The sequence below is a fragment of the Larimichthys crocea genome, chromosome VIII, assembly GCF_000972845.2.
Source record: "Larimichthys crocea isolate SSNF chromosome VIII, L_crocea_2.0, whole genome shotgun sequence".
NCBI classification, from domain to species: domain Eukaryota; kingdom Metazoa; phylum Chordata; class Actinopteri; family Sciaenidae; genus Larimichthys; species Larimichthys crocea.
Genome location: NC_040018.1, coordinates 22,029,228 through 22,042,859, shown reverse-complemented (window position 1 = coordinate 22,042,859; position 13,632 = coordinate 22,029,228). Strand labels below are relative to the sequence as shown.

Genomic DNA, 13,632 nt, shown 5'->3' with positions numbered 1-13,632 from the left:
CTTCTGTGGCTGCTCATCTCACAACTTCAAAAGCCACCGTGGATGCAAAGAGATTTCAATGCACTCGGTCTCTCTCTCTCCTCTCTCGCTCTCTCTTTATGTTCTTTCTTTCTCTTGTTCTCTCCCTCTCTTGCTCCCGCTATCTCGCCACATCTCTGTCTCTTTCTCACACTTTCTCCCTCATTTGACAGCAGAACGAGCCTTGTAGATGGAAATCTTTTCAACACATATCAAGGAAATTAATCTACTTTCATAATAAATGGGATCCACTCAGTTGAATACATTTGTATACTTCAAGATGTACAAAACAGGAAACGGTATCGGGGCCACGTCTTCCTCTACTCTATTCACCCAGGCTGTCAGTCCTTGTTTTTTCCGATGGTTTGGTCACACACACATACACATTCTCTCTTTTTTTTCTCATTGTGTGACAAAATTTACCTCCTCTGATTTGTAATAGAGGCTGACTTTTTTGTGTGTGTGTGCGCAGGATGTGCTTAGTGACCATTTCATCTTCTCTCCTCACTTTAATAACTGTCTTCGGAAACAATCTGGGCTGCTGAGGAGGGTTGCACCGCAATCATAGACAGCCTGGCCTGGTCGCCATCGATAGCTGATTAGGTTATTGACCTGGTGCGCGGAGGGTGGGTGCTGAAGAGTAGCTGGGGAGGGAGGGACGGTTGGGGGGGTTGTGAACTGTATAGAGAGTCTGTAGAGACGAACACAGAGAGGGGGAGGAGGTTAAAAAAAAAAAATAGAGAGGGGTTGTGTGTGTTGGGGAGGAGGGGCGGGGGGTCAATGTAAATGTTATTGCTGTGTGAGCTCATTTGATCAAAGTCCTGGAAAGGTTAAGCGAATCCAATCTGGTTTTGTATGGCAGAGTGGAGACACAGGCGCTAGGGAAGAAACCCCCAGGACGGAGAATGGATTATCATATTGGCGCTGGAGTAGCAGGGGCCTCCGACGGACAGTTTACCCTGCCCGTAATGCGTTTAGACAGCAATTGGCCTTAATAACCTTTATTGACTTCAGCGGGTCAGTGCCAAGAATCTAATTATCAAAGTGTATCAATTTCATTGGAGTTTAGAGTTGCACCGCTCACAATAATTATTTTAAGGTCGGGCCGGGGCAATTAATCCCCTCTCCACTTATTTGATGGCTTTGTAAAACATTATAAATGTTATGGTTTCTGTTGTGCGTTTCACCGTAAATAATTTCAGGGAGCAATTTTTTGTAATGTATTATTTTGAGAGCTTGCCATGCTAGTTCAGCTGAGGGAAGAAGGCAACATATTTTGAAAAGCTAGAGGCCATAGCTGAATCATGTTGCAGATGTTTACCGGCAGTAATTTTTCTCTTTCGCCCGCCATTTGACTTGCACAGTCAGGCAGAGTTTTATACCCACTTTATATGCACACATGGAACCCAGATTAATTATAAGTGTGAACTAAGCAGTAAACTGTTTAAAGAGCATTTATATTGCTCATTATGAAGCCATTTATTATCTCTTACATTAAATCACACTGTGTTTATGCATCATATTGTTTTGCATTTTAAGCTCTATACTGTGCAAATAAGCTTATGCATTTATTATATTCCAATTCTGTGCACTTCTTATGTATAAATACAGCATGCGTGTGTCTGTGTGTTTGCGTGTGGGTTTTTGTATGTGTGCATGTGTCTCCATGTGTGAGTGTGTGTCCGCACTGTGAATGAAAGAAGTAAATGTGCAAGTGCACACTAGTTTATCCTTCATTGACAGTCAATACGTGCTGTTACCTGGATAGTAGCAGCTGTTTCTCCTTATCGCACAACATATACTAGAGGCCTAATCCGCACGTTCATTATTGCACGGCCTTGTTTACCCGCAGCTCTATATTAGCTTCTTGCTTTGCCCTATTTAGACGGAGCTGCATAAAAAAGAAATTACTCAAAGATTATTGTTATTATTCATTTAAAGAGGAAATATATGGCTGATAATACATTTTACATCACACAGCAGCTTGTGTTTGGAAATATAAAATGAAAAGAAGCAGGAAGAGAGAGACAGAGAAGGAGAGAGAGAGAGAAAGAAAGAGAGAAGGGAGAAAATGTGGCGGTGCAAAGGTATTTGCAATTCTCTTTGAAGTCCCTATTCAACAGGGTAAGCTGAATTTTCGGCAGTGCCTGATAGTGTTCTGCGTAAATGCTTAAACCCCTTTAGAGAATTTTCATGGGCAGATACGCGGTGGCTTGAAGGGAGCGTTTATGTTACCTGGAGCCAATGCAGCCCGCAGCTTTGTACCTAAAGATGTACACTAGTAGTGAATGGAATCCCACAGAGGTTTGTCTATGACAGAATCTCAGTGCAACATCGCTGTAAGCCGTAGCGGGAAAAAAAAAACTAAGAAAAGATTTAACCCTGTCACTTCTCGGCTGGCGCCTCACATATGCATTTATATATACTGTATGGACAGACGTAGAGGGGCAAAAACACTGGGACAGACGCACCAGCAAACACACTTACTTGCATATTTGTGTGGCCAGGTATCTATTTAGAGAAGTTGAAATGAAACTTTGTGGTAAAGGCTCTTTGGGTAACACATATAAGTAACATAAAAGTAAAATGGAATATTGTGTTACAGTTTGTTTTTTTCATGGATTTTCTTTTGTAAATATATTATAATTACTAAAATATTTTGTTGCTGTTTTAATGTTACATAGTAGAATAAAAGTTGTCTTTTTAAATCTGCACACAGAGACATGCGCACAGTGTTGCCAATCATAATTGCTCTTGTTATCAGAGTTCATAGCGTTTTACTGTCTGTTGGTAAACACAACCTGACACCAGCTCATCTTTTCTTTTTTAGGACAATTACTCATGGAGCACTTTCTCATTTAAAATCATTAAAACGATTCCTCATGTATGTGTGTAATTATTTCCCAATAACAGGATGTAGCGGAGTGTCCTGAAAGCTAAGTTGTTGTTGAGAGTTTTTTAATCCCAACAATAGACTCAGACCTGAGCAAACTTGTTTTGGAGTTTGTGGTTGACTGGATTTGGAATGTGCTTGAATAACTTCATCACCGACTGTATGTCACAATGTAATAACCGCAAATAAAACAATACGTCACTGCCATTCATGAAGGAAAATGAGCTCATCGAAAACCCCCATATTTTTTTGGTTTTCTTTCCCATGACTGTCAGCTATAGTATGGTGCACGCCTCACCTTTACAATGAGGAGGTGGAGGAGTTTTATTGACAGGAGTTTGGATAATTTATTTTGTTTGTCTGTGAATTGTGATGTTGACAGTGTTTTTACTGTATCAGCAGGCTTTGAAGGCGGCTTGTCTCGTCTTCTTAGAAAACAAATGAGCGCTTTACAGAGACTGATCTGTCTTATCCGCTTAGCAGCTTTCTCAATCCCTGAATTTATTTATTTACTTACTTATTTGCTTATTTATCCATTTACTTACCACTGTCTGGATTTGGTTTGAGTCCCCCCCACCCATCACATCCCCATGCATAGCAACCCCCTCCTCTTCCTCTCCCCCTCCTCATCCTTGGCCTCGATCAGCAAGATAAGCCTTCAGAGGAGGGGAGATAACATCCATTAAAGTGGTAAAGAGGAATTATGGGGCAGCCCAGATTAATCACTGCTCAGCTTAATCGCATTCAGTGCGGACGGTGGGGTTGGCTGCAGGGCCCAGCTTTTTCCTGTGTCATACCAACAGAGAGAGAGAGATGCATGGAAGAAGTGTGTGTGTTTGTGTGTGCGTTGAAAAGTGCCCAGATGGGGGAGAAAGTATAAAAAGATGAAAGAGAGATTTTGGAGCATCTTGTAGCAAAACCCGCCCCTCTTATAGCTGACTAGAGACATCACCGCTAACCAGCACTTGATATATAATTATTCCAGTACTTTGATCCAGGTGTAATTGTTTACTCTTGCAGGCAGTCATGTCAAAGTGGTGGAGTAAAAGAAATTATCCTAGACACAAGAAAACACATTGATTTGTCACTAAAAGCAAAGAAACTAACTAAAATCCTGTTCAATTTATGTAGTTTTAGTGCAATATCAATCTTCTTGCATATTGAAAACATGCCCAGAGCTTGTCTATCATTTGTTCAATATTTCTCATGTTCAGAAATAGCAACACATGCATTGAGATGTGGCACTGAGCTCCATAATCCACAGGGAATAAAAATAGAGACCTTATACTCTGAAATATGTGCACACACTTTTATTAAAATCATTTGAATCTTCATCTGGATCCTCATCAGGTGCTGTGGTTGATATCCATATTATTGTTTATCTTCATGTCGAGTCAAATGAATTTCACATTTATTTCTGCAGCCTCTAATCACAATCAAAGTCTCAGATGGCTTCATATCGCCCACATAGTGAAACAGTAAATTAAAACTGATTAATGAACATGAAAACAGCCCACCCCAACTATAGATCCTTAAAGTTAACAATAGAAAATCCCTCCCCAAAACTTAATTAGGGTCTGAAATACAACATACCCTCTTAAGGTTTTAATAAAGGATAAAGACAACCAGCTAAGACATTGAGGTAAAAAATCCTGGACACATAAACACAAACAAAAAAGGCCAAAAGCCTCAAAGTCAGGTTTTCCTTTAACCAAATGCCACTTTAAATCTCTATCTCTGAAGAAGCCTTCGGCATAAGGTTTCCATTGTGGTGAAAATCTGATCAGGAATCAGCTTTTTGTTTGATTGTTGCAACTAGCACAGCAAAATACCAGCTGCTTAATACATCCTCGTATCTCGCTAATTCTTCAAAATCACCGGAGCAGCTATCACGTTGAGGCTTTTAAAAACGTAAAGCTTTCCTGATCGGAAGACAGTGTAAAATTGTTTGATTTGCTCGAAGAAACGCAAAGAAAAGGAGGAAATATGGGAAAAGATTGTTGATGATGATTGTATAATTTTTTCAGGGAGGCGGAGGAGGTTTAGGAAGGTAGAACGGGTGGTGGTGAGGGAATAAGGGTGGCATTTTCTGAGGTGAAGGGAATAGAGAGATATCGGCAAAGATTTAAGTTGGAATCAGAGCATGCGAGAGAAAGTAAACCAGAAAGAAATGAAAAGCTGATGCTGTAAACAAGGGGATGTGAGCACAGTCAGAAGGAAGTACAAGTCCAGGGAGCATTCTGAGAAGTTCCATGCTTGTTTTCTTTTGTCTGTGTACCTTTCAAAACAAGGCATGTACAGTATGAAGAAGATAACTCAACAGAGATCAAACCTGAGATGTCTGTTTTCTGGTAAAGGTGATTCTGTCCCATGTGAAGCCTGAAAAGAAAATCCAATTTTTTACAACCTGGGGTCTGTTTGTGTAGTTTTCACCATCATTCTTATTGGTTATGTTTTTACTATCTAAACTCGCAGCTCAGATCCCAACGTTGGTAGCCACACCTTTACAACGGATCAGTAGACACATCAGTGTTCTGCCAAGTATTTTTTTCTTGGTGTTTAAACTACATGAAAACCACAATTGTACACACCTAAAGGGCTCAATAATCGTCCGTTGCATTTATTGTTTAACTGCGTGATTGCACAATTACAGTAATTATGGTAACTCAAAGTAAAATCAAGTTGCCGTGTAAGATCTAATTGACTTATACAGCTGACAAACCATTTGGGTAATAACAGTCATATAATTTGGACGATTAAAATGGAACGTACACTCATGGCAAATAGAAATTCTCTGCAATTACATGTCACGTATTTGTGTGTGCAGGCCACAGGATGTGAGTGAGTGCAGTAGCAGACAGGAAGAAAAGAAGCAGGTTTAACTTTCACAAATATCTGGCTAATTTTTGGCCTGTACCACACTGGTAAAACTGAGAGTGGCCATTCTTCCAGGTAGTGAATCGCTTCCCACCCTCCTATCCTTCCTTTGCAGATGGAGCGATCTGATGGGTGGTGTTAAATGGGTGAGATGTAGGACAATGTAATTAACGCTAGTCCTTTAGCGGGCCCCGCCTCGCTCCGCTGGGAGCGCCCGATATAGCGCTCATTAATTCCTATTTGTGTGTAATGAGAGGGTCATGTTGGATGTAATAAATGGCTCTTTTATTTGGGCGAGAGCTGCAGGGCGGCATCCTTTCCTGGCTAACAGTCTCATAAACACCCTTTAGCCGCTCTCATCAGCCTCCCTTGGTGGGGAGCAATCATACATTCACATACACACATAACACAACAGTGGGGGACAAAGTATTATACTGTGTAAATGTGCGGAAAATCAGGTGTTGTTAGAAGCACTTGAGTTACTGTAACATAATCCTTTTTCTATTAACGATAACCATTAAAAATAGCCAGTGCATAGTCGTAGTAACCAGCCGTACACATTATATACGCATAAGTTAAAAGGTTTGTCAATTTTGAAATTAATTCTGTACATTTAGAGGGCCACATTAGCCTTGGTGCATGGTTTCCCCCATCTGCTGTACACTATATGTATACTCAACATTACTGCTGATAATTCACCAGAAAATATATGTATTTTATTTTAAAAAATGTGTTTTCCTTTCTTCTCTACATCAAATGTTTTGTTGTTGTCGATTGAAATAGGTAATCAAAATTAAAAGTTTCAACACATAACCCTTAGAGCAAGAGCTGGCCACAGAACAATATTACAGTTAGAGGCTATTGTGTCAAGATTAAACCAAGAATACAAATGATGAACATGCATGTTATGAAAATAAGTTTAAATGTTTTGTTGTCAAGATACAATGTAATACAGATTTTTCATTCATTGCAATAATTAGGTACATGATGCAACTCAATCCGAAGAGCACTGTATTCACTTTTAATAACCTTATAATTATTTAGGACAGTGGAACACTTGTTAGACCATATATGGTTTTTGTCAAACATACAGTATTAATAAACGTAAATCAGTGTGAATTAGTTTTTGCCAGATGGACTTTTGGAGGATGTAAAGCCATAATCTATTACTGTATAGCCTTGCAGTGTGGTGAGAATTGTTCACATTTAGTAATTTAGTCATTTTAGTCAACACTTTAGTAAAGTTTAAGTGGAATCACAGCTGAACTTTACGGAAACAGCCGATCTAACACACACATTTGTCACATAATGTGTGGTGCTGCGAATGATCAACACTCGTCTTATGCAACAAAAAAACTACACTGATTACCCCGAAGTATGTAGTTTTAAATCAAGGAGATAAATGAGCTGCCATAATTTAAATTTTGATTCATCTTAAATTTTTTCCCTCATATACAATTTCAAGTTTATTCCTAAAAGTTTGTCTATGGCTGATACTGCATAGACCTTATGGCCTTAATAAAGTAAATCATATTTTTAGGGTAGGGAGCTTAGAGTTTTGTAGATCCTAATTGTTTCTTCTTTAAACATAATCATAGACAGTTCTTTTTCACTGTACCTCTATAGGTAATTCACATTTCATGTCAGACTAGACATAATAATAAGAGGCCCTGTTTAGGTTCACAACAGCAGCTCCACGTTCTTCAGCCAGATGCAAAAAAATTGAGGAGTCACTACACTTTAGACTTCTTGTAGTCAATCAAAACTTTGTTAGCGGCGCATTTCAGCCCCTGCAGGCATATTCCCCTTCTAAAACAAAATTCCTCTCTGTGAGCGTGTCTGGATGGATGGAAACCCTTTTTATTGGTTTAGCATTTTTGAAGACCTGAAGTATGGTGCAGTGTGTGTTACACTGTAACTCCGGGGCTTAGAAAGGCTGGCTTTGGCCCCAGTCAGCAAAAAGCTTTTTACTGGCAGGAGAGTGAGGTGCTGATCACAATCTGCTATCTAGCTAGAATCTAGACTCAGCTTTCATATATTGCAAGAGAGTAAGGGGGTTTTAACAGAGCAGAAGGTGCTTGAGTGTCACGCTCATCGCAAACATCTCTGTCCAGCTCTGTCTTCATTGTCTTGAATTAGTCAAAGCACCTCTCAAAGCTTTCTTGTGATGGATGGATGATGCATTCTTGCCAAGCCAGTGAGGAGTTTGCACAAGTGTGTTTCTGTGTGTCTCCCCCGTCCCAGCCTGCTGGAGAGCTCATTCAGACTAAGAACTATGTGGTTTAGCCATTAAGGCCAACTGGATCCACACTCCTTATCATGAGACAGAGACAAAAGCCTCGTAAGAAACAGGCCGGTGGTTTTTTTTATGTGATATTTGTGGGCCCATTGGACTACAACCCAACAACAGATTTGCCTTTTCTTCTCACAACCAAAAGGGACAAAAGCCTGTGAGTTCTGCTTCATTTGACCCTGTGGAAAGCATATGTCCTTCCATCCCGCTTGTATTCTGCCCTGAAGATGGACTGCCATTGGGGCCATAGAAAACATCCCTGCCCACTTGAGTGTGTTACAATGCCTTCAAACAAAATCACTTGTCAGGGGTCTTCCCTTTTTGGGAGTGTCTCTATCCTCCCAAAACCCATTGTCACTTCAAACATGTTACTCTGATGTTTCAGACACATTTTTCTAATGTTTTACACTCCATATAATCTGCTGTGTGTAGCGAAGCCCATTTTACTGGCTGACATAATTGATGGTGCCCACGACCCTGCAAGGGTCAATCTGGCACCACAAAGACGGCGCGAACCCCCCCCAACACACACACACACACACACACACACACACACACACACACACACACACACACACACACACACACACACACACAAATAGACTTAGGAGTACGACTACGACATTTAAAGTATTTATTCTGTGTAAAAATGTCTGTATTTCTGAAATAGGAGTAAACGTATATGCCACATACCTTTTAACAATGTTTTGTTATTGAAATGATTTATTTGTACTGCAGATAATTGTTGTAACAAACCTTTTTTGCTTCAGTTTTAGTTGCAAGAACTTCACAAAGTTGCACAGATAATTGAAACACAGATACACACACACACACACACACACACAGACATTCAAAGAAAAGGCTTTCTTGAGAGGACATTTTTATAGAACTCGCTTGCTTCATTGTTTTACTGTTTCCTCTTTGATAATATCAAAGGTTGTGGTGCTTCAAAGTCTGAATGAAAACCCTGACCAGCAATGTTGACACCCTTCACTCTTCCTTATACAGACACACACACATTATCAACCAATCTTACGTAATGGAAACTGAACAAATTTAATTTCAGATATGCCTCAATTTTAAACCACCTGTAATCATGTGACAGCAGGCAGATGGAAGGAAAAAAAAATACAAACGCACACAGACACATGCACACACACACTTTTTATGACTTCAAGTGTGATGTCACAGAAAAGTGAATGTGGTCTGGGCTTATTTCTTCCTGGGCTAATATAATTTTTCCACCGGTGGAGGGTCCCCCCCAAGAGCAAAGTGGTGGCATGCAGCAAACACACACAGATCCCTTGTCCAGACTGGAACTGGCCCTGGCAGGATCACAGCTCCCTAGTTGTTTATATCAGTGAGCAGAAGATATCCATTACCCCGAGCAAGGTGCCTGATGCTTTTTTCCACTAGCGGTAAAAGTGATATTGGTTTCTTGTATTAGAGCGGAGAGGGAGATGGAGACATCTGAAAGTCTGCCAAACTCCCACTCCAAGGCCTATAAAATCTGATGTCAGAGCACCTGAGCTTAAACTGTGGTCAGTGTCTTTGGAGTTAAACCTTAAAGCTTGTGATATCTTACTAATATGCTAGCCATGTTGCTGAGAGATGAATGAAAAGGCAAAACTGACAACAGGGGTGTACATGGATCATTCATTTTTACAAATCTTGTGTTATTGCTTTAGTCTGAAAATGTGGTTCTCTGTCCTGGATATTAGAGCATTGCCCAAAATGATTCACCTAGTGTTATCCGCAGGTATAAATCTGTCTTTTAGCGGATGGCTATAATGAAAACCAGCAGAGCTCTGAGTCATCTGCCTGGAGACCAGGTTGACGGCCCACTGATTCCTTTTTTTAAACAAAACAAAACAGAACAAAAAAAATCTTTCTCTGTGTCTATTGTTTCTAAATGTAGCACTGTTGATGACTTGCATGATTCTTGCAAAATTTTTTTTAATCACGTGTAAAGTTAGTTAGTTAAACTACTTTTAAATTGTAATAAAATACAGTACTCATGTAAATCAATTTAAATAATTGATAGTGAAAATAATTCAAAGACTGCTTTCTACTAAAGCATACATTCTGCAATCTATCAAACTATCTATGAGATTCATGCTACAGCTTTGTTCCTATTCTAAATTTAAATAACCCTAACCCTCAGATGCCATGAATTTAACATTTTAATCTGATACATTATACTCACTGTATTGACAAACTATAGGTGGCAAGCTACCTAACACAACAAACAGACGATACGCATGAGTGACGTGACGGTTGTCAAGGACAGGGGTGATATTGGTTTTATATTGAAAGGAAAATGATGTGATAATATGATAAACCTGGCGGGCACTAGTTTTATCCACATGGTTAAATGCTTTGGATAAAAGCACCAGGTTAATAAATGTAATAAAATATAATTACCAACATTATAAAACAGAATCATTTCATTGTTTTCATTGCATGATCTCAAAATGCTACACATAAGATACATTTACCATGATAGAGATTATAAAAGGGTAAGGGTAGGTAGTTAAACTCAGAAGAACAGAAAGTTATCCGGAAAACTCATTAAAGAGTCAGTCTTGATTAAATTGGCACCTTAATCCAGTAAATGTCATTTTTTAACAGAACTAATTTCATGGAGGTTTTAAGTGCTTGAATGCCATCACTATAAGTCAAAGCCCCCAGCAGTGGCTCAACAGTCACAACCAGGAGGATGATTAGTAGTTAGGCCCATGCCTTCCTCCATATGGGCACACAGACGTGTTGGCACACAGAGAGACAGGAGAGTCTACTGGCCTGTTGCTGAGCCTGTTACACATGCTAGTGGCAGGGAGACAGGCGTGGAGATTGGCAGTCTGACAGACAGAGGTGCACTTAGGAGTGGAGGCACCATTGTGGCAAATTAACACTAGCCACCAGTCAAAACCCGGGCAATGTTTGGTGTTACTGGTGAGTTTGTTTACCACCTACCTTTTTAGGTAATCACCCATCATTTGGATGGTCTATTCTGGTCTAGAAATCACCCCCGTCTGTTAAAATAGTTAAAAGGGAGGCAAATTTGGGGATTTTTTTAGTTTTTGTGGCCTGCAGACAAGTTTTCCTTTAGAGGAGAGTGCTAGTAAGCTTAAGAGTGCTCTGGGTCCCCTGAAAGTCCTAGTCTAAAGTAAGCTAAAGGACTTGATGGGGTGTTAACAGTTTCTCTGACACTCTAGTGGTCAGCTAGTAGCTCTGTTTTATGGAGTGTAAACCTTCAGTTCTGCATGCATCTTTTTTTAACCTCCCTAGCTTTGAGCACTTCTTGGTATTTACGTGGCCCATTACAGCTGTTCTGTGAAATTTTAAGGGATGTACACCATATTGCACTGTGTGCAGCAACAAACAATCTTCCCATTGTATTATTCTGTGTTGAATGAGTGACATGTTGTTATGTGATGGAATAGACAGATGCTTGTTGGTGTTAAGATACAGTCCTGGCTCGAGGTGTTAGTGAGCCGCCCCAGGCTGCCCTCCAGCCAGCCTTCGCTTGGAACACTATCATCACTCCAGCTCTCCACCAGCCAAAATATCACCTCAGCCTGGCTGCATGTTTGTTTACCTACCCTGCTTCTGCGCAGGGCCGGAAATGTTTAGGATATCTGAAGTAAAATAGACAGGGTTGAGTGTAGAATCTGGGGACCATGGATGAAGGTACCCAGGTCCTCCTTGTCCTCTTGTTCACCTCGGGATGTGGTCAGGGTCAGGGGGACATCTGTGGTCAGCATCAGGCTGAAAGAGGTGGAGGCTGAGGATAGCTACTGTCATCAAGGGGTAAATAGAAGGAAAGAGGGGGCCGTTTAGTGCTAACACATGCCAAGAGATAAAGGGCTGTGGTCTTGCTGTGGCTGACTGAGGCCAGGCTTGACCAGCAAACAGCCAGTGGGGTGTCTGAATGGCCTGGGGATCAGCCTGTGGCTAAACCTGAAGGCTTCTATCAGCACCAGGTCTTCTAAACACAAGATCATGCACACACACACTCTGGCAGGTAAACACACATGCACACATTTTCTTCAGTAGGAGGCTTGGTAACACATTGACATTGCCATAGGCACACCTATGCTCACAAAAATTAGCCGAGAACAAACACAAAAAGAGGCTTTGACACACACACACACACACACACACACACACATCCTGGTTTGCTTAACATGTTTCATGGAATTGTTGAGTAGACTATTGGCAGATGTTACAGCTTATATTTAGTGACGTTGGTGCGGTTGGCACATTATTGCAAGCATTGGCCATGTATTGATTGAATCAACAGGTGTTGATGTGCAGACATCATGGACAGTTACTTGTAAAAATGTGCAGATTGACTAGCTGGTGACCAGAATTGGCTGGTTTTATGCTTGACGAATGACCTTTGACCACCACTGATCAGTTTTCATAGATCTGATTCTCAAAATCCAAACTGTGAGTTGTGTTTTTTGGCGACTTTATAAAACATACTGCTCATGATGAGGAAATTCAATAGAGAGAAGAACAGAAAGAGGCACGGTGGGACAAACCGATGGTTGTGCAGTGGTGTAGGTGTGTGTATGGAAGTGAGAATAAAAGGGAATAGCAAGGTGTGCACACAAGTAGTTTGTGGGTAAACACTAAAATAAGGTGGATCTGGAACTGTACAAAAAGATCAGTCTTCTTGGAGTACTTTTTGTTTTGAGATTCGTTGAGAGTGAAAGAAGTAAGTTATTTAATAGTGAATGTTTATTATGAACATACAGTTTAATTTCATTTTCCGTTAGAGAAAAGAAAGTTTGCGTATGCAGTCAATCATAGTTTATAGAAATAAATAAAATTGGAATTGGCCAAAATCAGAATTGGCAGGTTTGACTGTGCTTGAAACACTGAGACTGTGCTACATGGCTAGCATGGCAATATGGTGTCAACTAGCTGAGATGGTGATACAGTTTGAATGCACTTTCTGGCACTTTCTTAGCCTGACACTCATCTCAGGAGGACAGGGTTTGATCCAAACCGAAAGGTACAGTTTCCATAGGGAGTACAGCCAGCCCTACTTCCTCCTGGTCATCGTAATCTTTGGTGTCTTCTTCAAGTCAGGAGTAATCAGTCACACACTGCCACATGTTTTGACACCTGTCCTGTGTGGTGTGGAGGAAGTAAGCATATTACTCTGACTGCAAATCACACTCCTCTCCTTTGGAAATACACACAGACAATCAAACCTATCTTTACATGAAGTAAGACAGACAGGTGGATTGTCAGAGAGGGATTAAAAAAAGAGGGAGAGAAGAAGAAATGAAGGTTCCCTTACATTGTGGGCTTTTTTGAAAAGAGGGTAGGATGACTGGGGAGGCGAGTGACTGTTAATGGGAAGAAATGAACGCGCTTTACTGGTGGATGTGACAGGAAGAGACTGTTCTTAACAAGGCGTCAGAGTCAGTCAGAGTTACAGATCCATCACTTCTCAGCGGCTGGGAGAAGGAGGGGGGGGGAGACATTTAAGGATATTCAGAGAGGGAGAGAGTCTGTGAAGGGTAGAGAAGAA

The 13,632-nt window shown here is 40.6% G+C and overlaps 1 protein-coding gene across 4 annotated transcripts in view; it reads left to right on the top strand.

Moving 5' to 3' along the window:
* Window positions 1-13,632, top strand: part of fto (FTO alpha-ketoglutarate dependent dioxygenase) — a 114,680-nt gene that overhangs the window by 37,641 nt on the left and 63,407 nt on the right. The window lies entirely within an intron of this gene.